The sequence below is a fragment of the Rhinopithecus roxellana genome, chromosome 11 (genome assembly GCF_007565055.1).
Source record: "Rhinopithecus roxellana isolate Shanxi Qingling chromosome 11, ASM756505v1, whole genome shotgun sequence".
Taxonomy (NCBI): domain Eukaryota; kingdom Metazoa; phylum Chordata; class Mammalia; order Primates; family Cercopithecidae; genus Rhinopithecus; species Rhinopithecus roxellana.
In genome coordinates, this window is record NC_044559.1 from 5,128,121 (window position 1) to 5,155,286 (window position 27,166).

At 42.1% G+C, this 27,166-nt stretch overlaps 1 protein-coding gene across 2 annotated transcripts in view; it reads right to left on the minus strand.

Moving 5' to 3' along the window:
* The window catches only part of BMPR1A (bone morphogenetic protein receptor type 1A), a 166,817-nt gene extending 145,407 nt beyond the window's left edge, over positions 1-21,410 (minus strand). Inside the window, exon 1 of one of the 2 annotated variants that reach the window (XM_010380480.2) lies at positions 21,013-21,410. The gene's annotated coding sequence lies outside the window, so the exon portion shown is untranslated. The remainder of the gene's footprint in view (positions 1-21,012) is intronic. The other variant, XM_030941020.1, reaches the window with a different exon arrangement.
* Positions 21,411-27,166: the final 5,756 nt, after the last annotated feature.

Below are 27,166 nucleotides of genomic sequence, written 5' to 3' on the forward strand. Positions count from 1 at the left end.
CATTCCAGTCTGGGCAACAGAGCAAGATTCTGTCTAAATAAATAAATAAAGCTCAACAGCACTAACCATCAGGGAAATGCAAATCAAAACCACAATACTAACCCCAGTTAGAATGCCTATTATCAAAAAGAACGGTTAATATCCAGAATATACAAGTAACTCAAAGATCTCAACAGGAAAAAGATAAACAATCCAATTAAAAATGGGCAAATGGGCAAACTGGCAAAAAGATAAACAATTCAATTTAAAAAGTAACAAGTGTTGACAAGGACACGAAAAAAGGGAACACTTATTCTTTGTTGGTGGGAATATAAACTAGTACAGCCACAACAGAGACAGCATAGAGTTTCCTCAAATAACTACAAACTATATGATCCAGAATTACTATATGATCCAGCATTCCACTACTAGGAATTTATCCAAAGGAAAGGAAATCATTCTATTGAAGGCACATCTGCATCCCCATGTTTACTGCTATTCAAACAGCCTAGATATAGGTTAGACAAACTAGACATCTAAGAACAGATGAATGGATAAAGAAAATATAGTATACATACACAGTGAAATACTACTCAGTCATAAAAAATAAAATCCAGGCCGTGCATGGTGACTCATGCCTGTAATCCCAGCACTTTGGGAGGCTGAGATGGATGGATCACTTGAGGTCAGGAGTTCGAGATTAGCCTGGCCAACATGATGAAACCCCATCTCTATTTAAAAAAAAAAGAAAATACATAAATAAAATCCACTCATTCACAGCAATATGGATGGAACCGGAAGACATTATATTAAGTGAAATGAGCCAGGCACAGAAAGTTAATCACCACATGTTCTCACTCATGTGGGAAACTAAAAGTTAGAAGTAAAACATAAAACAGAGGATAGGAAGGGTAGAGGAAAGGGAGGGGCAGGGAGAAATTTGTTCAAGGATATAAAATTACAGCAAGACAGGAGGAATAAATTCTAGTACTTTATCCTTCATCCTACCGTAAGGGGGGCTATAGTGAACAATAATATACAGTTTCAAATAGCTAGAAGGAGAGTATCAAAAGCTCCGAACAAAAAGAAATTATAAATGTTTGAGATGATGGATATGCTAATTATCCTGATCTGATCACTGTACATCAGTGAGGGTGTCCAATCTTTTGGCTTCCCTGGGCCACGTTGGAAGAAGAAAAATTGTCTTGGACCACACATAAAATACACTAACAACAGGGCAGGCACAGCGGCTCACACCTGTAATCCAGCACTTAGGGAGGCAGAGGCAAGCAGATTGCTTGAGCTCAGGAGTTTGAGAATGGCCCGGACAACATGATGAGACCCCATTTCTATTAAAAATCATGTATTTTTTAAATAAAAACATTAAATAAAACAACAAAAAAATCCACTAATGATAGGTGATGAGCTACCAAAAAAAAACTTGCAAAAAAATCTCATGTTTTAAAAAAGTTTAGGAATTTGTGTTGGTCTGTATTCAAAGCTATCCTGGGCTACATTGTAGCCCACGGGCCATGAGTTGGACAAGCTTGTAGTGCATTACATGTATCAAAACATCACTACATACCCCATAAATATATACATTTATGTCAATGTTATGTGCCCCCTAAATATGTACATTTGTCAATATTTTTTTTTTTTTTTTTTTTTTTTGAGTTTTGCTCGTTGCCCAGACTGGAGTGCAATGGCGCCATCTCCACTCACTGCAACCTCCGCCTCCCGGGTTCAAGTGATTCTCCTGCCTCAGCATCCCCAGTAGCTGAGATTACAGGCATGCACCTGGCTAATCTTGTATTTTTAGTAGAGACGGGGTTTCCCCATGTTGGTCAGGCTGGTCTCGAACTCCCGACCTCAGGTGATCTATCTGTCTCAGCCTCCCAAAGTGCTGGGATTACAAGCGTGAGCCACTGCATCTGGCCTAAAAATAGAAATTTTTAAAGTTTGTAATTGCAGAGAACAAAAAAAAAGTTCTAGAGATCTGTTGCACAAAATAATTAACAATATTGTAATACTGTGATGTATACTTAATAATTAAATACATGTTCTTTTTTTCTTCTTTTGAGACAGGATGAGGCTCTGTCACCCGCTGGAGTACAGTGGTGCAATGACAGCTCACTGCAACCTAAAGCTCACCAGGCTCAAGTGATCCTCCCACTTTAGCCTCCCAAGTAGCTGGAACTACAAGCACATGGCACCATGCCCAAATTATTTTTTAATTTTTTGCAGAGACAGGGTTTCACTATGTTGTCCATTCTGATCTCAAACTCCTGGGTTCAAGTAATCCTCCTGTCTGGGCCTTCCCAAAGTGCTGGGATTACAGGAATAAGCCACCATGCCCAGTTGATATCCATTTTTTTAAACCACATTTTTAAAAAGTGTAGAGTAGGCACAGCTGGATTTAACCAGCACTAGGGTTTCTCAATTAAGCAATGAAGCAAGTGAGGGCAAGTGTACTGAGAATATTTACAACTGAACAATCATGACCAACAACAGAAATTAAACTGAATAAAGAGAAGGGTAAGGACACAAGGAGAGAGTATGGTGAGGAATGGTGCAAAGATAATAGAGTAAATGCGTTCTAAGTCCCAGTGCGATAAAAGAATTGTTGGCACTAGAAGGCATGAGCCAGTAAAGTGCGAAGTGATGATCAGGGTAGAACTGAAATTATGGAAAGGATTATAATTTTTTGTTATTATTGTATAACAGACCTGGGGTATGACCATGATAGCTGAGGTGGGATGGAAACTTTGCAGGAAGTCAAGATATTAAGAGGCCAGGAAGGTAGAGGAAGAGTCACCTACCTGGATGTTGAGATCATCAAGAATTAGAATAAAGAAGTATTAGAGAAAATGAGCCATATAAGACAAAATCTTCATTAAATGAGAAGGAAGTCAGTCAAGGTTCCATGGAAAACTGCAAGGATGTATCATGAGATTGAATATCCTGTTTTCAATTTGATGTTAAGGAAGGTGGGAGGGAGAGTGATCTGTAAGTAGCAAAGCAGGTAAAGGATAACCCCTCCAGGCCCAAGGAAACCCTGGGGGTCTGCAAGAGAAAATTCCACTGCTTGAGTAGACGGCAAAAAAGAATTGGTGTCCTCCAGTGTAAACAAAGTTTCGGTTACAGAGGTTCTTATTCAGGAGCTCATGGCCTCACAAAATTCAGGAGGTTCATAACCTTAGATGTGAAAAAAATTACATTTTTATTTTCACTAACCTCTAACTGAACTCTGAATTTTTCTTTACTTATGAGATGTAGGCAGAACACATAGTAGTAGTAGCAATACCTGCAACTTTGTAACCAAATCAGATATTCTCATCAAACTACTTGTTGCAGGCAACTCAAAGCATTATTTATGCTCATCACTATCTAAAAGGGCAGTTGTTAAACTCACTCCTGGATTATTTAATGAGCGAATAAAAGAACAAACATATTACTATATCTAAAAATGTTAACAGCTATATTTCAAAATAATTGTTCTCCTTCGTAAGTCGTACATATTTTACCCATTTAAAAACATTAGTCTAAGAAGGGGAACAGAGGCTGCTCAAAATATTTAAGAATCCTTAAGAACAAGAAGGTAAATAGAAAAAGACGATGGAAGGTTTCAGGAGTTGGAGAGCAGTGGGAGAAAAGACTGCCAAGGGAACAGACAGAGCTGCGGGGAAATGAATCCCAGGGTGAGCGGCGGAAAAGGGGGGTGATAGAGAAAATGTTAGGTGAAAAAGGCAAGCTGCAATGCACAATGCATGATGCCATCTGTACAAAGCACCAAAAAAAATGGATATATATTTTTGTAAATGGAAAGAAAATCTTAGGAAGATACATACAGTAACAACAGTGGTTACCAAGGAAAAGGAAACAGCACAGAAGAGAGAGCAAGGAGAGTAGGGAGGAAAGCACTTTTCTGTATTGTTGCCATTGTTTACCGCAAGCTATTACATTAAAAAAAAAAAAAAAAACTAGCTCTTTTTAGAGGAATGCCCTTTCTGTTTTCCTTAGTATATTCTTTGGTATTTCTGCAGAATACTAAGGATTAGACCTCAGGTCTCCAGAAAACTCAGTGATACATTCTCTCAGGAAATGCTGAGAAAATGAAACTTTCTATAGCAGGGTGAGATGGGCATCAGGGGGAATGCATTTTGCTCTCTGGGGCTGTCATGAAACCATCAGCCCTGTGTCCGCCCTTCACAACATTTGACTTTCGTGTTGAGATAAGCAGGAAACTGAAAGTCTCATCTCCTGGAGTGCTCTCCTCATGACTCAAAGCATGTCTGGGAAAAGAAACTGACAAGCAGACCAAAGATTAACAGGCAGGTCTTATCAGATGTAACAGACAGTGACAGTACTTCTCACACGGCTATTGCTGGTGTACAGGAACCTGTGGATTTCTTTGTTTACCACATGTAGAGCCAACTTACTGAACTCATTTATTAGTTTTCTCAGTTTGTCAATCGATTTTCTTGACTTTTCTAGGTAGATTACATGCTTAGCAAAGAACATAAATAAACAGCACGCATTCTGACCTTCCCTTCAAATATTTACAACTTTGCTTCAGCTTCTCTTATTCCATTGGCACTAACAAGAATACTAAAAATGAGCTTAGTATTGTTCTTCCTTTCATGGAAAATATTTTACCAGTTGGGTTTGCTACACGCTTCAGGTGGAAAACTACCCGTTATCAGGTTGAGGAAGTTTCTTTCTTTTCTTAAAACTAGTCTTTCAGAAAGAGTTACTTAATTTCATTTAATATACTTTTTACCATTAACTGAGATGGTCCTATTGTTTTCCTCCTCAGATTTATTTAGTGTAAATGACACTAATATATTTCCTAAGGTCAAATCATCCTTGAATCTTGGGCTAGCTTTATCCTATAGTATCAATATATTGTTTGATTCAATTTGCTAGTGTTTTACTTGGGATTTTACAAATACGTGATAAGTGAGAATAGACATTGTTCTCTTTTTCTGTTCCATCCTTGTCTGACTTTGCTAGCACGGTTATGGCTAGCTTCAAAGATCATCTTCTCTTTTGCATATTTTTTCTTTCCTCTAAAAATGTTTGTGTAAAATAAGAATCATCCATTAGTTTTACAGTCTTATAAAAAAAATCTGGCCCTTTAAAGAGTACGTCTCTGACAATTTTTCTTTTTTTTTTAAATTTCTTTACCCGTTAGTGGGTTATCATGCTTTTCCATTCCTTCTTACAATTCAGGCTTGGCCCATGGTCCAAGACAATCCTCGAATACTGGCAAAAAGGAAAGCAATGACAAATTTACAACAGCACCACACTCTTTTAGTATCACTGAAGCTCCCTTAATGTGTATTTAATAAAACATTGATTCAATGCTGAAGATATAAATAGGATATCTAAATTTAATCCAAAAAAAGTTATGTTATTTTTAGAAAAGAATTTTAATAACTCCTAGAAAATGGGGACAATTCATTTAAAGATTAATTAAAGGCTGGGCGCGGCGGCTCACATTTGTAATCCCAGTACTTTAGGAGGCCGAGGCGGGTGGATAACCTGAGGTCTGGAGTTTGAGACCAGTCTGGCCATTATGGTGAAACCCCGTCTCTACTAAAAATACAAAAATTAGCCAGCTGTAGTGGCAGGCACCTGTAATTCCAGCTACTCGGGAGGCTGAAGCAGGAGAACTGCTTGAACCCAAGAGGTGGAGGTTGCAGTGAGCCGAGATCGCACCACTGCACTCCAGCCTGGCAACAGAGTAAGACTCCATCTCAAAAAAAAAAAGTGCGCATCATAATTAGTGATAAGAATATATGCTTAGTTTATTTAAGATACATTTGTCTTTCAAAGTTTCTTTAGCTATTTCCACAACAGAACCTATAAAGAATGCACAGCTGCCTAACAGATGTATAATTTCAGTGTTTAGATTCCATTCTTTCTAGCTTCATTCTGCTAGAGGTTTTAGATTTTCTACTTCCATCTGGTTTTTTGTTTTTTATTTTTTTAGACAGAGTCTTGCTCTGTTGCCCAGGCTGGAGTGCAGTGGCGCGATCTCGACTCACGGCAACCTCCACTTCCCAGGTTCAAGTGATTCTCCTGCCTCAGCTTCCCAAGTAGCTGGGATTACAGGTGCCCGCCACCATGCCCAGCTAATTTTTGTATTTTTTTAGTAGAGACAGGGTTGCACTATATGTTAGCCAGGCTGGTCTCAAACTCCTGACCTCAGGTTACCCACCTGCCTCAGCCTCCCAAAGTGCTGGGATTACAGGCGTGAGCCACTGCACCTGGCCTTCATCTGGTTTTTAACCTCCCTCAGTTTAGGTTCTGTTTCTCTACATCTTATTATATTTTAGTCTATTATTACAGAAGAACATATCAAATGTGAAACATCTTGATTTAAAAAAAAAAAAAACCTTAAAAGTGGCAAAAGCTAAGGAAAAGAAGAACATTCAGAAAAACAAACAAACAAAAAAGACAGATAACTAGAATAAGAGCCAAATTTTCAGAATTTTCTATTTCTATTTAGATATCCCCACCCCTATAAATTTCAAATTCCTTATATTCCAGGTTCAGACACTCAGGATGAACTTAGCTTTACCCACCTTATTTGTACAAATTCTTAAGCTACAGTAGAAACATTAAGTAGTAGAATTTCTTTAAACTTACAGTATATATACCAAGATGTTTATATATGTTATCTTTAAGTAATATAAATATAGAGGATTTTTACTTTTTTCTCAGGACTTCTGTGTTTCAATTTGTTCTATTAGCATTATTTTTGCAATCAGGAGGGAAAAAAGACATGTTTTGAAAAGAAACTTTTAAAAAATGGGATGATTGGCCGGACGCTGTGGCTCAAGCCTGTAATCCCAGCACTTTGGGAGGCTGAGACAGGCGGATCACGAGGTCAGGAGATCGAGACCATCCTGGCTAACACGATGAAACCCTGTCTCTACTAAAAAATACAAAAAACTAGCCAGGCGAGGTGGCGGGCGCCTGTAGTCCCAGCTACTTGGGAGGCTGAAGCAGGAGAATGGTGTAAACCCGGGAGGTGGAGCTTGCAGTGAGCTGAGATCCGCCCACTGCACTCCAGACTGGGCGACAGAGCGAGACTCCGTCTCAAAAAAAAAAAAAAAAAAAGTATACATAGGAGCCAGGCACAGTAGCTCACAGCTGTAATCCCAGTACTTTGGGAGGTTAAGGCAGGAGGATCTAAGCTTGAGTCCAGGCAGCCGAGGATACAGTGAGCAATGTTCACACCTCTGCACTCCAGCCTGGGAAACAGAATGAGCGAGACCCTGCTTCAATCAATCAATCAATCTCAAAAGATTAACTGTGGGAAATTTAAATGTGGAAAATCTCTACCACATTTTAAATATTAAAAGAGAGGTTAATTGTTAAAAAGTCAACTCTGTGCCTAGTACACATCCTCATTTTAAAATTCTCCTCCTCCATTTGACAATATAATTATGCAGTTAAGAGCAGGGACTCTAAAATCAGACTGCCTAGGTTTGAATCCCAGCTCTGCCACTTATGAACTATACAACCCTTGACAAGTTACTTAACCTTTGCAGCCTTAGTTTCCTCATGTAAAAGGGAACTGATAACAGTAACTATATCATAGAATACTTGTAAAGGTTAAATGGATTCAGAGTAAGGAAATATGTCAGATACCATTTAATCCATCTCAATCTTGTATTTTATTGCTCAATATTCCTTAAACTAAAACCCATTTACCTTTTATATGTGAATAATGGCGAACATTAATTTAAAACTTCCTAAAACTCAAAATCTCATACACTAAGTAAAAATAAAACATTGAACTAGTGTTTTCTTTTGAGTGCTTTTTATGTTATTTAATGTTTCCAAGGTTTGATAACCTCAATTCCATAAAAAGGAATTAGATATGAGTTAATGTTCCAATTAAAAGGGTTATCATATAATACACATCTTAAAAAGCTGAGATAAAATTAAATGATACACTTAATGCTAAAATAGTATTGAGAATCAGAATGCATTTGGAAACAGGCCACTGAGAAGATCAAAAGGTCATCTATAGTACTGTGACAGCCTCATACGGAGAAAAAGAGAATGGGACTTGGTGTCCAAAGGCCTTAATGGGAACTTCAGGTGGGAACTTAACGGGAACTTAATGTGTCCAAAGGCCTTAATGGGAACTTAATGGGAACTTAACTTAAGATAATGGGAACTTAAGACTCTTAACAAAGAGTCTGAAATTGGTACAAACACAAGAAACAATTGTTTCTCTATCCCTTTTCCTAATTGTGGTTGGTCAAATCTCCCTTTTCCATTTATTACAGAGATCTTGAAAAGCTCCCATAGCTTTCGGTTATTAAAAAGTGCAGTCCAATTTACTGCAGTTTAAAACTTTAATCTTCAGTCTTAAAATTACCTCCTTTCTCTTCAAATTCAGATTAGGTGCACAGTCCATGAGAGCTAGCCTGAAGGAAGGGATGTGGTCTGATCGATTAGGGGAGGGAGAAGGGAGACTAGAGTAGCTATCTCAGTTGCCACTTTCCTCGTTAATACTGACTACACTGTCTGTATCACAAGCAGACAAAAGATAGCTTTTCTTCTAGGGACAAGTGGAGTTATTTCATGACAAAGGAGACTAGAGGCTGTCAGCCCACGTAAAGATCTGCTCCAGCTCACCCTCCATTTGTTGTATTGTTTTGTTCGGTTTTGAGATAGGGTCTCACTCTCTCTGACAGACTGAAGTGCAGTGATAAGATCACAGCTCACTGCAGCCTCACCCTTCTGGGCTCAGGCAGTCCTCCTGCCTCAGTCACCCAAGAAGCTGGAAATATGAGACAAGGCCTCACTCTGTCACCCAGGCTGAAGTGCCGTGGCATGATCTCAGCTCACTGTAGCCTCAACCTCCTGGGCTCAAGCCAATCTGCCACCTCAGCCTCCCGAGCAGCTGGGACCACAGGCGCCTGCCACCACGCCTGGCTAATTTTTTTATTTTTTGTAGAGACAGGGTTTCGCCACTTGCCCAAGCTGGTCTCAAACTCCTGAGCTCAAGTGATCCACCCACCTCGGCCTCCCAAAGTGGTAGGATTAAAGGCATGTGCCACCACACCTGGCCTGGCTCATTTATTTGCGCAGACATGGTCTCACTATGTTGCCCAGGCTGTTCTCGAACTCCTGAGCTCAAGTGATCCTCCCACCTCGGCCTCCCAAAGTACTGAGATTATAGGTCTGCGTCACCTCGCCCAGCCTCAGTTCACCCTCTTCCAACTGCTTTTGCTTCCCTATCCAGCACAGCCTGCCTGGTAAGAAGGCTGGTGCCTGGTTACATTTGCATTACCCACCTGAACTAAAAGAAGGTCACTGCCACCCCTCGATCCAAACTGAGATTTCTAATTTTCCTTATCCTTTGCTCAAATAGATACAAATAAACCAGCCCGCTGCACAATTAATATTGCCTAGGTACTCAGATGTTCCATTCCATCTTCTGCTAGTATTCTTAACCTCCAGGAATGGTTCTACTAGACCTCTCCACACTAAGCTTCTAAGGGAAGGACACCCCAAGGGAAGGAGAATGAAACAAAAACTACAGTGCTCCCCGCTAGGCACTAATCGCTGTAATGACTACTCTGGCACAATTCCTTCTCCCCCCAACTTGTGACCTAATTCTGCCACATCTTAATAAGCCCTGGAAAGGATTCTGGTCACTAAAGCCTAGGGCTTTCTTTAGTATGTGGAATCTTTGACTTTACATGTAACTTTGAGGTCCTAGTCATCCACTCTGAGTGAATGAGGAAAAGTCTGATTCTATTTACCTTTTTCTTTTTAGAGACAGGGTCTCACCATGTAGTCCAGGCTGAAGTGCGGTTGCTATTCACATAGCACACTATTCTCATAATGCATTTCAGCCTCAAACTCCTGGCCTCAAGAGATCCTCCCACCTCAGGCTCCCTAGTAGGTAGAATTACAGAGTTCAGCTCTAGTTCTATTTACTTTTACACCAACTTGTTTGGTGGGAAAACTAACCTTCATTAGCCTTCAATTCTTGATGTACAAAGCAGGAAAAGCAACAAAATTTCCTGTACCAATTTGCCAGTACTGATAATACACAGAAGTATTTTGCAAATTCAAATGTGAATGTTAATACGGAAGCTAAAATAACACATACTTTTAGAAAGTATCAAGATCAGATTTAATTTTCAACCATCCTATATGTGAAGCCATTTTAAGATAGAACTGTCCAGCTTATTTCTCTCTCAGAAATATTCTTCACTAACATTCATTAAGCTACTGTGTGGCAAGCACAGTATTAAGCACTGAACTGCAATCATCATTCATTTAGTCCTCACAGTAACCCTGAGAGAGAGGACCATTACCATCCTCATTTTACATATGAGAAAAGGAACAATTAACAACTTTGGCTCAAGGTCACAAACCTAATAAGCAGAGTGCAGTAAGGCACAGAAAGCAATAAACACACTGATGCATAACTAAACCAAGAAATAAGCCAATATTTAGTTAACCTTTTTAGTTACTTCATAACCAGAAAAATGGAAAGTCGCAATAACCGTATCAGGATTTCTTTATTCTTTTAAGATATTAATGCCTTCTTTGTGTAAAGATTTAAACTCAGTTGAATGACTTCTTTTGTTGTCTCTCCTCAGTGATGTGACCAGAGAAACCTGTTACAAACTATTTACTCTTTTATGCAAATTGATAAAATGCTAAGAAAAAACAGGGAAGAGTGCCTAACTTTAAGAACAAAGGCTTGTGAACACAATTAAAGTTACTATGCCATCCATTAACAATCAACGTTACTACCATAGGAACAAACACAGGAGGGTGAGGGGCACATCTTTAATAGCATAATCCACTTCATTTAACAAATGTCTCATTTTGGATAAGATTTTTTTTTTAATGTAAAGAAACTTTGCATATATTTAAGATACTTATATTTATTTTTAGAAAAACGTTACTTTATTATTATCCCATACCCTTACAGCCAGAAAAAACATCAATTTGACCATTGTTAGGGAAGAAAAACTTCCTACACCCTCTTAGGTTCAGTAATTGGGGTCTGATACATTAAACTGACAAAAAACACATCTACAAGAGAAATGACAGATTTGATTCACATATGTAGAAGAATTCACAGAAAAATGTGACCCAAAGGGGCTGTCTGAATTTGGGGCGTGTGTATCACTAGGGAAACTGGAAAGAACAATGGGCTCTTGCAGGAAAACAAGTAACGTGTAGGACAGACAAATGGACCCTTAGGAGAACAGCTGGAGATAGGATAGTTTGTAACCATGTTTAGGTGTGGTGCCAAATTCTCTCCAGTGACAAGACTCAATCTTCACTGCTTGCAAAACTCCCAAGGAAGGGATTTATGACAACTGGAGGTTATGACAATTGAGTTCTTTGGGGAGGATCTAGTTTTAGGCAGACAAGGGAGTTCAGGGGGAAAAAGAGCTATTCTCAAATGTCTTCATATTAAAATATATGTTTTGTTTGTTTGAGACAGGGTCTTGCTATGTCACAGTGTAAAAGCGCAGTGTAAGATCACGGCTCATTACAGTCTCCAACTCCTGGGCTCAAGAGATCCCCCCACCTCAGCTTCCTGAGTTGCTGGGATTACAGGTGCATACCACATCTCACTAATTTTTAAATTTTTGTAGAGACAGGGTCTCAACATGTTGCCCAGGCTGGTCTCAAGTGATTCTCCTGCCTCCGCCACCCAAAGTGCTGGGATTACAAGCATGAGCCACCACATTCCCAAATAATTTTTATGTGGCAGTAGCATATTCTGGATGCCTCTGCCATGGACAGATACAAATATCTGAACATTTATTTTGTACAAAGCATGCATGTGTACTGTTGGCAATAGAAAATATTTTACCACAAAAATCAGACCAAGGAGCTTATAACAAGTTGAGAGTATAAGACAAAGGAAATTTAAATTTGCTGTTTTTTATTATTCATACAACAGCAAAGAAACCTTACATCATGAATGTTTTTTCAGCTGGCAAACTGGCAAAGATAAAAATAGACTGATATGGCTGGGGCCGGTGGCTCACGCCTGTAATCCCAGCACTTTGGGAGGCCGAGGCAGGTGGATCACAAGGTCAGGAGATCGAGACCATCCTGGTCAACATGGTGAAACCCTGTCTCTACTAAAAATATAAAAATTAGCTGGGCATGGTGGCATGCACCTGTTGTCCGAGCTACTCAGGAGGCTGAGGCAGGAGAATCACTTGAACCCGGGAGGCAGAGGCTGCAGTGAACCAAGATGGCACCACTGCACTCCAGTCTGGCAGCAGAGCAAGACTCGGTCTCCCAAAAAAAAAAAAAAAAAAAAAACATATATATATATATAGAGAGAGAGAGAGAGAGACTGATTTAATTATGTTGGGAGGAGAGAACATACTCAAATACTGTCGGCTGGAATACGAATAGTTATGAAGATTTTGTGGGGTGGCCTGGCATTTTCCATCAGATCTGCATGGCTTCTCTAATAGTAAATGCATTTCTAAGACTTCATTTCATGAAATAAAAACAGTCTCAAAGGATATGTACAAACACCACAGCAGTATTTGTAATGCAAAAGAAAAAAATGGAAATAATCTAATTATTCAATAGGAAACTGGTAAATAAAATTAAGGTATAACCAGAAAATGGAATAACTGCTTAACTACTATAAAGAATGAGAAGATAGAGGCTGGGCGCAATGGCTCACACCTGTAATGTCAGCACTTTGGGAGGATCACTTTAGCCCAGGAGTTCAAGACCAGCCTAGGCATCATAGTGAGACCCTACCTCCACACACACACACACAAATTTTTAATTAGCTGGGCATGGTGGCATGCACCTGTGGTCCCAGCTATTCAGGAGGCTGAGATGGGAGGATTGCTTGAGCCCAGGAGTTGGAGGCTGCAGTGAGCTGTTTGCACAACAAACAGTTAGGTTCAAGCGATTCTCCTGCCTCAGCCTCCTGAGAAGCTGGGATTACAGGTGAGCACCACCACGCCCGGCTAATTTTTGTATTTTTAGTGGAGATAGGGTTTCACCATGTTGGTCAGGCTGGTCTCCAGCTCCTGACCTCATGATCCTCCTGCCTCAGCCTCCCGAAGTGTTAGGATTACAGGCGTGAGCCACCACGTCTGGCCAAGGATTTATACTAGATTTTAAAGCATTCTGATGGGCAAAGAACCAGGAAAAGGAAAGTCAAAGGCAGTACTGTCCATATGAAATGTAATTTCAAACTTTCTAGTTGCCACATTAAAAAAGTAAAAAGAATCACGTGAAATCAGTTTTGTTTTTTTAATCGAGACAAGGTCTCACCACGTTGCCCAGGCTGGTCTCAAACTGCTGGGCTCAAGCGATCCTCCCACAGTGCCAGGATTACAGGGGTGAGCCACTATGCCCAGCCAAAATCAGTTTTAATATATTTCTTTAATCCAGTGTATCCCTAACAGTATCATCTCACTATATAGCCAATATTTAAAAAGCAAAATGAGATATTTTACATTTTTTGGTCCTATCTTCAAAATCTGGTACATAATTCACACTTAAACTAGCCACAATTCAAGTCTTCAACAGCCACATGTGGTAGTGGCTATCTATTGCAATAGACAGTATAGGTCTAAGGATTCTGAACCCAAACCTGAATCTGACATTTAGGTGACTTAGGCTGATAAAACAGTAGGAAAGTAAACAAAGCAGAAAAGGCTGACTTGGCCAGAGCAGGAGACCAGTCTGAGACATTTTGGATTTTCTATTGTAAGCAAATAAGAAAACAGGGAAAAATATTTAACAAATAGGGATGATGACCAGAGCAGTATTTCAGAAAGATTAATAGTTTTTTGCTAACCTATACACCTACAAATTCAACATGCAATTTCCCCCCACATTTTTATTTCGTGAAAGATTATAAAATGAAGAATAATCTGTCACCCAGTGATTGTATTTCATTGATTTGGTGTACATTTAAGATACTTCTGAACAGTTACCACTGAAATATTTTTACTTCATGACATTTTTAAATGACTTCTTGAAAAATGCAGACATTAAGAGCCTCACCAAAATTTAACAGCCTTTACTTTAACATTTTCTAACAAGAGCTTCTTTTAGCCAGGAATCTAAAATATTCTTACATAGAAATTTAAAACACTCAAAGACCCTATACTCTTGAAATACATTACAAGGCGTTTTAATTACTAATATGAAAACTACCTACAAATCTTAATATACATAAAACAGTATCGAAACTATCCAAGTCTCCTACAGATTTCTCACCTTCAAAATTGAGAGTCTATCTTCTCAACATTTTGATACTTTACCCAAAGGCTAAAGAAAAAAAAAAAATAATGCTCGAAAAAGGAGGTAAGAAAGCAGGATACGGGAAGGGCACCACAGGCATAAGCCATAAGCCATATTCCCTTTGGTACTTGCAAGGACTGCCAAGGCTGGCGTGATTTTTCAGCCAGAAGTCAGAAGTCCAGTGATGTCATTAGTACCAAAAGCATTATATGACCTTCAATTTCGGCAGCTAACTGTCATTGCAAGTCATGAGATTTTCTTTCTTTTTTTTTTTTTAAGCAGAAAGATTATCTTAAAGTTCACATTGTTCCTTTTACTTTTTGAGATAAAGAACGAATATTTGGATTGGGTTAGTGTGGCATCCATGATTGCACAGGTACTCAGTAGTAAAACCAGTATCAGACATTATTTATAAAAAATTAGAAGTTGAAACTTAATCATTCTGCTACTTCTTTATAGCTTTTTATATTTCCCAAATTACCCACAACAGATGTATTGCCTTTATAATTTTTAAAAAGCTACAAAAACTGCTTGCTTTACTGAATACTTCTGGCCGGGTGCAGTGGCTCACACCTGTAATCTCAGCACTTTGGGAGGCCAGGGTGGGCGGATCACAAGGTCAGGAGTTCGAAATCACCCTGACCAACATGGTGAAACCCCGTCTCTACTAAAAATACAAAAATTAGCCAGGCTTGGTGGCACGTGCTTGTGATCCCAACTACTTGGGAGGCTGAGGCATGAGAATCGCTTAACCCGGGAGGCGGAGGTTGCAGTAAGCCGAGACTGCGCCACTGCACTCCAGTCTGGGCGACAGAGCGAGACTCCATCTCAAATAAATAAATAAATACTACTGAATACTTCCAGAAACAATCTCCTTGTCCTTCCTTGCCTAAGGTCTCACTCTGCAGGCTACCTTCTCAGGAAAGCCTTCCAAAGTACCCGCATCCTAGACAGCCCAGGTTCCCTTATCAGTCTTGCAACATTCCCTGGACTTCCTTTTTATAGATGTTAACATAACTACAACTAGATAATTATTTAACGTCTATCTTCTCTACCCAGGCCTTAAGTTGAAATTTTTCAAGGCTGGCCAGGCGCGGTGGCTCACGCCTGTAATCTCAGCACTTTGGGAGGTCGAGGCAGGTGGATCGCCTGAGGTCAGGAGTTGAGACCAGCCTGGCCCACGTGGCAAAACGCTGTCTCTACTAAAAATGCAAAAAGGAGCCAGGCGTGGTGGCAGGCACCTGTAATTCCAGCTACTCAGGAGGCTGAGCCAGGAGAATAACTTGAACCCAAGAGGCAGAGATTGCAGTGAGCCCAGATCACACCACTGCACTCCACTGGGCAACAGAGCAAGACTCCGTCTCAAAAAGAAAAAAAATTCTCAAGGCTGTTTTAGGTTCTTCGCTAGACCATACAAGGAGTTCCTGATACGAGGTCTATAACCTACAATCTATAATTCTATAACCTATTAACCTATGTCTTCCTCTGCCAGATAAATGCACCTGCCTGAAATGAGACCACAAAGTGAAGAACAGAGAAGACAACCTCAATTATATCATTTGAGCACTTAGGTCCAGCCATGTCTATTTCTCGAACTTTCAAAATCATAGGGATTAGTGGGGGGAAGCTTTTCCCTCCTTTAAGCTAACCTGAGTTAGGGTTGTCACTTGTAAGCAAGAGTCACTTGAGAGAGCCACCCAATTCCCACTGTCGGAATATAAAATCTAAAATCTATACAGCAATGACTCCCAAATGCCTACCTCCAGCGCAAACCTCTGTCAAACCCCAGACCCATATAGACAACTGCCAAGTGGAAATCCCTACTTGGCTGTTTCAGATACCTCAAACTCCATGTGATCCAACCAATACTATTTTCTTCCACAAACCAGCTCTCCTTCCAGTTTTCATATCAGTCACCCACATCTATCCTGCTTTCCAAGCTAGAAATCCAGGAGTTGTTCTTGCCAATCCCATTCCTTCTCTCATCCATAGCTAGTTACCACCTCCTGTCCATTCCAGGCCCTAATTATCTGCCACCATCTTAACCCATTTATGCCTGAGGTTGCAATTTTTTGAATTTTTGCAATCGGACCTTGGCGATGACCTTGAGCAGGATATAAATAAAACTCCCACATGCTTAGCGTTCCAACAGTGGAACACTAGGCATAAATGGGTTTAATCTGGGCCAGGCCAGAAAGACCTTCCCACAAGTTTGAACACCTTCAGTCTTCCTCTTTTCAAAATGATTTTCCAACAGGTAACTAATCTCCCTAACTGCAAAAGTGATTATAATATATTATCCCTATATCTAGCATACTCTTGTCCTCCTTCATAAGTCAACAACCAATTATATACAGCTGGATCAAGAGCCAAGCTCCACTGTTCCAGACTTTAGCGGTATAACAAATCTGTGCCATAAGGAAGGCTCATCAGAAATATAAAACTATAAAAGAATAACAAAGTCTACAACAACAGAGTAAATAAAAGATACTCGAAGATAATTTACTCATCTACTCAATGTCTACTCATTAGTTATATATTAAACTGCCCATATGAACTGGCTTAGGGACCACAGGGCCTACTCTGAGATGGAGTCTACTGATCATCTGATCTCCCTATGCCCCTAACTAGTGTTCTTTTCAAAAAACGCTACTGGAGATTTCCAGGCACATCCAAGAGCTTTGATTAGGGAGAGAAACCCTATTCATCAATTCTAAGATGCATCCATTTTTCATATTTTAGCATCTCTGGAATTGGAGTGCACCTTACAATCAATGGCTTCTTACAACTAGAAGCATATTTTAAGTGGCCTGTAAAATTACAGTGTATCTTACAATGGACATAACTCAATGCAACTCAACATTTAATCCTGTGTTAAAAAGTTGGTCCAACCTGGTCAATATGAACCTTGTAATGTTAAAAAGACATTCTAAAGCCTAAAAACTAGTAAAAGTGGGAAAGTAGAAAAGGAAAAGAAATGGTTCCTACTTCAAAATTTAGTGTGATAGGAAACCCATTTTCCTTTCTCTCCATGGTTCGCTGTTCCTAAGATCCAACAGTCAGATCAGGACAGTTCAACAGCTACTGCTAGGCGAGACAGGAATCTTTCCCCATTTATTCATTTTAATATGCAAGAAAAGTCAGTTACAAACCCACCCTGCAAACTATATTTATACAAAAATATTTGTATAAAAATTGTTATAAAGGTCAGGCATGGTGCCTCACCTGTGTAATCTTAGCACTTTGGGAGGCTGAGGCGAGCGGATCAACTGAGGTCAGGAGTTTAAGACCAACCTGAACAACATGGCAAAACCCCACCTCTACCAAAAATACAAAAATTAGCCGGGCGTGGTCCCAGCTACTTGGGAGGCTGAGGCAGGAGAATCCCTTGAACTCAAGAGGCAGAGGTTGCAGTGAGCTGAGACCGCGCCATTGCACTCCAGCCCAGGCGACAGTGCAAGACTCCATCTTGAAGGAGGGAAGGAGGATTGTTTAAAAAAAAAAAAAAAAAAAGGTAAACCAAGCAAATACCATAGAAAATATTTCATTTAATGGAAGACCTTGGAAACTTCTGAGTGGCAAAGTGGTAAGAACTGGGCTTACAGATTAATTTAGGCAGAAATGCATAAGATTAGACAAAGGAGAAAAGTAAAGGCAAGAAAATCATAACATTAGTCCAGGTGGGATGAGAACTTGATTCAGAGTTAGGGGGTGGGGGTGGAGTTGCAGGATGGTGGGAGGAGAACTATGTGAAAGCCAAATAACACTAGATTTGAAAATAAATTCCTGAAAAAATGTGAAACATTAAAATTCATAGGAGAAACAAAATCAACACAAACCAACAGCTATTAAAGAAATTGAAGTGTTATTCAAAGTCCACTCCAGAAAAAAAGATGTAGGCCTAAATGGTCATATAGGCGAGGTCTTCCAAACATTCAAGGAACAGATAATCCCAGTCTAAAATTATCCTGAAAAAGAGAAAACGAAAGAAAGTTGCCCAACTTATTTTATGATTTGACTACTACCTTGACACCAATATGAACTCAGAATTGTCCCACAGTTAGCAATAATAGAGAGCAGGAGAGTTATAATATCATAAAGCAGAACCAACAGATGTTGGCTACAGGCAAGATATAATGAAATGGGAAAAGGTTTGGGTTTGGTATGACATCAACAGAAATAAAGAACACCAAAGAAGCAAGTTCGCTAAGGAAAAGCAGCTCAGAACAATCAGGTACAGATACGCATAAAGCAACTGAAAAAAAAAAAAAAACCGGATTCAAAAGACAAAGAACAAAGAATTCAGAATTATTCCAACAGAAAGGTCTGAACAATCATTCTAAGGGACTAGAGACATAGAGAAAAGTGACCTAAAAAGTGAAACTTGGAGAACACATATTAAAGAGGAAAGGAAGAACAGATTAGGCAGAAAAGTGGCAGAGAGGAACAAAGTCAGTACAATGTCACAGAAGGCCCCTCTTCATCTAGTTAATAGTTAACTCTTGCTCATCCTTCACAATCTGCCTGGGTTCCAACAAAGCATTTTTAAGGAATCCTTCCCAGATTCTCCCACCACCACAAGCACCAGGTCAGGTCTCCATCTGAAGTTCTTATAATATTCTGCACCTTAATTAAAATCACCATTATATCTAACTAGAGACTTTATTCTTCAATATGTATTTCCCCACTAGACTTTAAGCTCCATGAGGGAAGGATCTGTTGTATCTTACTGCCTTGCACCCTGTGTTAGAATACAGAGCGTATTTGTTAAATGAAATGTATAGATGAATGAAAGCCAAGGAAAGGCATCTGAAAAATGTGAAGTCGATGTTAAACGTTACAGAAAGCTCAAGGAGAGGACTTAGAAAAAGCTGGTTAAATGTGTTGATTAGGTTCCTTGTGAAGGTGAAATCCAGATAACAAGGGGTTAAGAAATGAGTGGCTAGCCACCAACCAGGCAAAGTCAGGAAAAGTAGACTACTCTTGGCAATCTCTAGAGATGGATTGTGAATGATTAAATTTTAATTTCAATGTTGCGCTAGTTCTCAGTTCTTTAACAACCATGTGTTACTTTTATTACGAATAAGCTTTTTAAAATGTTAATAAGATTTGAAAAGGAAAAGCAGCAACAAGACAGCTTGAAGGAGTAGCAGACTTAAGAAAAGGTTTTTGTAAACTGAAGAAATCTTAAGAACATTTGTACTTTAAAGAACCCAAATACGACAGAGAAAGTAACTCACACTCCACTAAGCAGGAAAGTTAGAAGGAAAAAAAAAAAACCCAAGGTGTTAATAAGAAAGACAAAAAAAAAAAAAAAAAATTCTCCCTCTTTGACGGAAGGTTAAGAAGCCAGTAACAGAAAGAATTTAGTGAAGGAGCTCCCGCTAGGTGCCTCAAACTCTTCCGTAAATGGTGGGGAGAAGTGAAGAAAGTAGAAAAAGTTTAAACTGGGCTCCACGGAAAATGGAGGAAAAATTAAACAAGAACCGACACTGGTTCTACTAAAAACGCATTCTACATTTCAATCGGCCTTTCATACACTCCCCCCATTCCTGGATCAGAGAATTGCCCTTATTTTAGCTTCAAATTTAAAAATCTAAGTCTGGTTGACATTCTTAACAACTGAAAACAATGAGACGCATTAAGTTACACTCTAATTCAAAGCTTAACTCCTCTCACAATACAATAGTTTCAACTCAAGCAACAAAATAACGATAATTTCAAGTAAGAGTAACTGAAAAATGTTCCTAAACGTAGAAGTGTTTGCAAACAGTTTTTTTTTCCTAATTCGTTTGCCAGAATACAATGTTCCTGGGTTCAAATCCCAGGTCCCTTAGACAAGTTAACCTCTTTGCGTCTCGGTTTCTTCCTCTAACAAAATGAGGAATACAATAAACCAGAATCGTTATAAGGATTAAACGACGCAACACAGGTGCCAAGTTCATACTGTGTACTCTGAACAGTTTGTTAACCGCTTAAAAGAGAAAACCTGCAGCAGTTTGACCAAATTAAAACATACGAGAGCATGAAAGCGTACCACGCTCAAACGCCGGACCCTAACACACAGCATATTATTTTTCTTCCCTGACGCAAGCTCATTTTTTTTTTCCCTTGCCAAATCTTTCCACTAGGAGTCTGGAAAGAGAAAAAAGGGTCCAGGCAATCCAGCAGAAAGTTTTCCAAAACTGAAGTGCGGAATCACCAGGCCACGGAGAGGAGGCCGCGCAGGACAACAGGTGAAGCAGCTCCGGGAGCTGGGGGGCCCGGGCGCCTTCTCGCGGCGACTTGGGGGCGGGCTGGCTGCTCCTCTTGCTCGACCCCGCCAGAAACTCACTTTGTTCTCCCCTGTTCCTCCCCACAGCGTCAGGAGCCAAATCACGAATATCAGCCTCGCCGCTCCGGGGCGGGGAGAGGAGCGCCTTTCCCATTTAAGGATTCCAGAAGCGTCCCAGGAGCGGCTTTCGCCCACTCCGCTTCCCCAAACTCGGCCTGCAACCCGCGGGTGGGAGACAAAAGAGGGGCCGGCGGGGGTACGCGGCGCAGGGTGCCGTGGGTCTCTGGCAGGGCGGTCACGGCCCAGCGCGCGCCGAGGCCTGCGGAGCTGGCGGGGCCGGGCCGGGCAACCCCTGGCTCCGGCCTCTGCGCGCCCGGCTGCCTCCGCAGCTTGGCCAGATCCCCGCCGGCCTCCCCGCGGCGGCCAACCCCTCCCGGCCCGCACGCGCACTCCTAACTCACCCGGACCCCAGGGAACTCATCCTCCAGCCCTCGGCGTGGAGCGGGTGGGCGCGGCGAGCCGCCGGGGCGAAGCGGGGCCCGGCTTGGCCTCCGCCCTCGGCGTGCAGCGGCCCGGACCCGGTCGCCCCTCGATCGCGCCGTGCGATCTTCGCCGCGCGCGGACTGACGCGCCGAACCCTAGCCTTCCTGCCCGTCCTTGGCCCTCCTCCCTCCTCGCTCCTGCCTCCTCCCTCCTCCTTCGCTAAGCCCGGCAGGCGGATTCCAATCTCTGCAGCCGCCGCCGCCGCCGCCGCCGCCGCCGCCGCCGCCGACTCTCGCCAGGAGGGGAGGGGGCGGCGCGGGTGCGGGGGCCTGGGGGAGGGGCGGGCGTCGCGGGCCTTGCATGGCGCGTGCGCACTGGGAGGGCGCCCGCCCGCGCCGCGCGCACCCGACCCCGGGCGCCAGCCCCGCCCCACCCCGCCCCGCCCCGCCCCGCCCCGGACACGAAAGGAGCCGAGCGCACGGCGGAAGCGCCCCGCTGCCGGAGAGGAGGGCCAGCCGCCGGCAAGGGGGAGCAGAGCTGCTGGTGGTGCGGGCGGGTGGGGTCTTCTCCTCCGAGCAGGCCCGCCGGCCCTTCACCACACGCCCGCAGACGCGGTCGGGCGCACGCGATGGAACGCGGCGGAGGGGAGTGCGGACGCGGCTACCGCGCCCTGCGGCCATCGGCGCCCGGGATGCCCGCTCCAGCCTTCGGGGCTGGAGAGCCCGGCTCTTGTGGGCTCCTTCGCGTGGACCCCTCCTCCGGCCGACACTCACACTGCAGTGAAAGCCAGTCAGCTGGCGTGAAATAAGCAGGTCGCTGGGAAGGCACCAAGTCACTAAGGTGGGGGATGGCCAGGTCGTAGTAGTTGCGACAAAGAAAAATGTAGTCACATTGCATTTGTTCCTCGCCCACCCACCGCTCCCGGCGTCTCTTCCTGGGCTCCTTGCCAGTGTGCCGAGGCGCGGGCAGGGTGATGGAGGCGCCCCGGCCGGGAAGATCTGCCGGGGAGAGCGGCTTTCCTCATCGATTCGGGAGCGCCAGGCCCGGCGCGCCCGGGCCCCTGTGATCTGCGAGCCCGCGAATTCCAGCGGCATAAGATAAGGAGCGGCGAGGGCCCAACAGGACTGAGGTCAGCCAGCTATAAATACGCCTCCAGTTCCACCGCGGGCTCACGCTGGTGACCTCGTGTACCCTCCGGAGGCTCATTCTGTCCATTTGGAAAATGCAACTAATTGTCGCCACCTCTTTTCTTCCATTTCCCCTCATTCATGATGGAAAATGCTTTTAAAAGTATTCGATGACCTGTATGTGAAGAAAGAGGAGACAGGCCCCTTTTTCACCAAATGTGACCTTAACCTCCTTAGTAATCCAAGGAATGTATCGAGTTTGAGTCACTTAACAAAAGATGTTCTTTTAAAGATGTATTTTTAAAAATCAGTTTTAAAACTGGGTAAACTGAGTAAAAAGAAAGGGGGAAAGAAAACAATGTGCCAAGCACTTGTATTGACACACATTCTCGCCTGAAGAGATGTTTAGATTCCAGGGTATTCCCTTATATTCTGGTGTAAATGTTTGAATTCCCTTGTATTTTTGTTTCAATTTTTTGGTTTATCTTTCATTCTGTCTCCCTTTTCTTCTTATACCCTCCTTTGCCCTTAATGCTGCAGAGAGCCTCCGTCATTCTGAATTATTTTTCAGTTCTGTTTTCTTCTCTTATCTTTTTTTCTGGGCTCTTCAGCTGTCTCAGGTTTGACAGTCATGGGTTATAGTATCTTGCTATGCAGGAATAATAGGATAAGTGAGATTACTTGCATCAACTAAAATTGGTCACTTTTCTTTCTCAAGTTTCCGTCGTAATACCCAGCTTTAGTTTTTGTTGGTTTGTTTGTTTTGTTTTTTTGGACAGAGTCTCGCTCTGTCGCCCAGGCTAGAGTGCAGTGACGTGGTCTCGGCTCACTGCAAGCTCCGCCTTCCAGATTCACGCCATTCTCCTGCCTCAGCTTCCCAAGTAGCTGGGTCTACAGGCGCCCGCCGCCATGCCCGACTAATTTTTTTGATAAAAATACTCTACTAAAAATGTAGAGACGGGGTTTCACCGTGTTAGCCAGGATGATCTCCATCTCCTGACCTGGTGATCCTCCCACCTCGGCCTCCCAAAGTGCTGTGATTACAGGCGTGAGCCACCGCGCCCAGCTCCGGCTTTAGTTTAAAGGAAAAGATGGGCCTTTTGCTTAAGGAGATTCAGATTGATTGGTCAAAGCGCTTATTGATTGTGAGAATGTGATTGATTATGATTATAACAATGTGTCGGCAGAGAAAACCATGGCAAGCGTGTTATTATGTTCTTTATAGCCTAGTTGGATTTTTAGACGTGTGAATTGGTCTGTAAAGTAGAAAACAATCTCAGGTGGGAGCCTTAGTACATCAAGTTTCTGCAATGTACAAATGAGTGTTGCCTGGCTTGTGTTATCTGCCACTGTAGAAATGAGAGCAAAATTTAAGCATCAAATTTTAAGTCGTGATACCTTTGCTTCTCTGCAAAAGGCTCTCCTTTTCAAGTCTTCTGGTATTTTTCACTCTCCTTTGATAAGGCCCAGCTAGTACCCAGGCTTCAATCCTCAGCTTCAATGCCCTAGCTACCAGCAGCTAGTGGGGCATGCTGTTCTCCCGGCTACTGGCATGTTTATGCATGCCAGCCCGTTTCTCCAGTCTGCCTGCCAGGGAGACATCTGGACACGTGTGGTCTGGCCCTTAAACTCAAAAGCAACACCTCGGGATCTACAGTTAACATTCTGTAATGTGTTGGTATTCCTTTAAGTGGGTTAGTAGAATAGGCTGGAAATGGCCTTTTCCTCTGCCCAGGTAGGTCCCAAGAGAGGTAGTTGTTACATGCCCAAAGCAGCATTCATTAATTACATTGTGCATTTAGTTATTTGTTTGTGGTCTGAGCCCCTCTGCCCCACTAGAATATAAACTCCATGAGCAAAAGACTTTGTCAGTCTCTTTTTTTAGAGACGGGTTCTCACTTTGTCACCCAGGCTGGAGTGCAGTGGCGTAGTCATTGTTCACTGTAACCTGGAACTCCTGGGCTTACGTGATCCTCCCACCTCAGCCTCCCAAGTAGCTGGGACTACAGGCCAGCTTGATTTTGTCAATCTGTTCTCAACTCTCTCCTTAGAGCCTAGTGCCTGGCAAGTGAATATTTGTTAAATGAGAGAAGATAAATAGGCACACATGTCCTCTAAGCATTTCTGAACCTTGTCACCAAGACCCTTTTAGTGTTAGAGGGTGGCATGGCTATCTTGGAAAGAGTGAAGGTTGGCTGGGAAAGCTGTGGATTACATCCTCTTCAGTGAAATGGGACTTCTGCCTTCAGGGATCCAAGTTGAATAGATTAATCCAAGCTAACCATTCAAAGTCATTTTCATATTGTAAAGATTTTATAAGGCAAAAGGCAGCACGAAGTCTCTGGGTCTGATGATAAGTTAGAGCCCAGTAAGGAGGGACAAGTGAAGGAATGCCATTGGTAGGGTGACCCTTTAGGTTGACTTCAAACCCGATATTAAATGGGTGGGGGTTAGGGAGAATAAACAGCTTCATTTTTCAGCAGCTTCATTTTTCAGCAGCTTCATTTTTCAGCATTGACACTGCTACATCATTTTTTTTGGTTAATAGCACCCCATCATGGCTTAGAAGGACTAAACTGAAACAGAAACTGTGGTTAAGAATAAGATGGATGTATATAATTCAGTGCACAAAATAAAGGAAGTTTAAAAACCTGAATTCATTTTCATTGTGGTGGTACAGTGTTTTACTTATTCTTTTGTTTACTTCTAAACAACTAGCTCCTTCTCCCTTAGCTCCATTTTAATTTATCTTTGCCTCAAAGCACTGGCTATTATGATTGAAAGACAGATGATGGAGGATATTGCTGCCCTCACTTGGTCCTACCTAGTCCGTGGCCTCTGTATTTCTCCTTCACGTACTATCCAATTGGTCCTACCTAATCCATGGCCTCTGTATTCCTCCTTCACGTACTATCCATACACCCTTTACCATACAACCTGATCTTTCTTAGGCTTTGAGGCAGGAAGAATTATCAGAGCTTCGGTCCCAAGCTCAAGACTCAGCCTCCCACTGCCTGACCCCTTTCTAAGAACTGACAGCCCTTCTCTTGTGTCTGAAACCCTGACCTGTTAGCTTGCCAGGACCTCGAATTTATCTGCTTGTTGTTTGGACTCAGCTGCACCCCTGCGCCCAGACTGCTGGGCAGTTGTAGGTATTCTTGGTGGCATCACTTAATTGCTTCCAGCTCTTTGTTTCTAGACTCCCTGTGTCTGTATTCTACCTATCTGTTGGGCCTCCCTTCCCCCGTTACCTCAGGCTGGATGTCTCGATCCCCACTGCGCTCCTGAACTACCACCTGTTGTTTGCTCACTACTCTCTGGCTATCAGGCACTGCCTAGAGGACTAAGGGTCCTCCCACAGAGCACCGGGAGCTGGGGCCTCCCTACCCCAACTCCAACGCAGCCCACAGTAGATCTTGGCCTTCCCTGTCCTGCTGCAGCTCACCGTCCTGCCTTTCCCTATCCTCACAGCACCTGGTTTATTGCACTTGGATTATATTTTAACCAGATAAAAACTATATATGTTATATATGCTCTGGACATACCCTAAGTATGTATTAAAGCTGTATTATATGTAATTTTGGCTGGGCGCGGTGGCTTATGCTGGTAATCCCAGCACTTTGGGAGGCCAAGGTGGGTGGATCATTTGAGGTCACGAGTTTGAGACCAGCCTGGCCAACATGGTGAAACCCCCGTCTACTAAAAATACAAAAATTAACTGGGTGTGGCAGCAGGCACCTGTAGTCCCAGCTACTTGTGAGGCTGAGGCAGGAGAATCACTTGTTGCAGTGAGCCCAGATCTCGCCATTGCACTCCAGCCTGGGCGACAGAGCAAGACTCTATGTCTCAAAAAAAAAAAAAAAAAGATCTATATATCGTTTTTTTCTGGCTAAAAATTAATCCAAGTGTAATAGGGGTGTGTGTGTGTGTATATAATCTATTGAATATAATTCAAATAGATTTCTAGTATTCTGAAATTGTGTGTGTAGGTGTTTGTGTGTACATATATATGTATTATATATGTACATACATATGTGTGTGTATATATGTACACACACACCCCATACATACATTCAAAAATGAAAAGACCCGTGTCTGATTCTTCTTCCTATCCTTAAACACTGATTCTACTCAAGAATTCCTGTGGAGCCAGTAGTCCAGAAATCGCAGCGTGTGGAGCTGTACATGATTACCTTGGGAATGACTAGTAAAAGGAAGGCAAGGTGCAATGATAAAAGATTAAAGCTGAGATAAATAGGGAGATAAAACCTAGATCAGGAGTGCAGATTCATTAGCACCATACTGTGCCTACTGTCCATGGCTTACGTGGTTATTGGGATGTATTCCTAGATGTGGTATGGTGTCACCAGTGTGACCAGGCATACTAGTTTACCCATTGGATATGCTGGAGGTACCTGACCCTGTGCTTGACTCAGAAGTTCAGAGAACAGGAACTGTCTCATTCTCACTCCATTGTATCCAGTGTGCTGCCTGGCACACCAGTAGGTAGTCAGTAAGTATTTATTAAATGAATGAGATACTTAATTCTGTTCTCTGTTGGTAGTTTGCCCTGGCGCATTTCTTTTTATTTCTATTAACCAAGGCAGGGTTAGGTGTTTTGTTTTGTTTTGGTTTTCCATATTTTTGAGGATTAATGATAAAGCACTTATCTTGTTGGAATGAGAGTGTACTAACAAATCCTGTACATCATAACAGAACTATCATCTAACAACTTGTTCTCAATAAATAAACTTTAAAACAACTTCCTTTATTTTTTCAAAGGGATACAGTCATATATGTAACCAGTAACCAATACTTGTCAGTGTTTTTTTAAAATGTAGATTATTTTTCATTTAGTTTGCTACCTACCTTAAAGCCCCTCTTCCTCCGATCCTGAATGCTGCTAGCTCTCCTTCTAATTGGTCATTCCCTCTTTCAATTAATGTTGCCCAATTGTTTAGATTTCTATTGTGAAACACTGGTCCCATTAAATCTGAAAACACTG